Source organism: Arachis duranensis, chromosome 6, assembly GCF_000817695.3.
Source record: "Arachis duranensis cultivar V14167 chromosome 6, aradu.V14167.gnm2.J7QH, whole genome shotgun sequence".
NCBI lineage: Eukaryota > Viridiplantae > Streptophyta > Magnoliopsida > Fabales > Fabaceae > Arachis > Arachis duranensis.
This window is the reverse complement of record NC_029777.3, coordinates 109098136-109098851: the sequence shown is the minus strand read 5'-3', so window position 1 is coordinate 109098851 and position 716 is coordinate 109098136.

The window sequence follows — 716 nt, the reverse complement described above, 5'->3', positions numbered from 1 at the left end:
AGTAACTGGTTTTAATAACTAATTTTGATCCCGAATAACATTTTTATATCTTTAATTCATTCACAAAATCTTAAACTTGAGTTTGCTTGTTGTAATAAGAGAATAATTATTCAAACCAATGAAATATAAGTCAAAAAAGAAATAGAAAAAATTTCACATAACACATGATTTTCCAATCTAAGAAAAAGAAGTAAAAACAATGCAAGAAGACACATGCATGAATGAAGATGATACGTAGAAAAGGACAAAGAAGAGGGAAGTATGTGAGAGAATGTGAACGAACAGATAGTGAAATAAATAATAAAAATATTAAATAATGTAAATAATGAATATATTAGATATTTATTTTATTAGGTGTGTACTAATATTAAGATTTAGATAATTAATTTAAAAATATAATATATTTTTATTTAATTAATAATTATTTATATTATTCAAGATAATTATTGTTTACCTAACATTTTTCTATAGATGAATGGAATGTGGTGTAAGTGTGTTGGCCCGTCAAATCCATTCATTTTCTTTCTTACCTTTCATCATTATAAGCTGTCATTGCTTTTCGGTGCCCTCTATCTTTTTTTCCCCTCTCATCAATTAAAGTTGAGTCACTCAGAGAAAGTATAACAAAGAAAAAAAAGGAAAATCATTATTATTATTGTTATTCCTTCCTCCAATCCCAAAAATTGAAAATGGAAGGAAGCTATCAACCCTTTTAC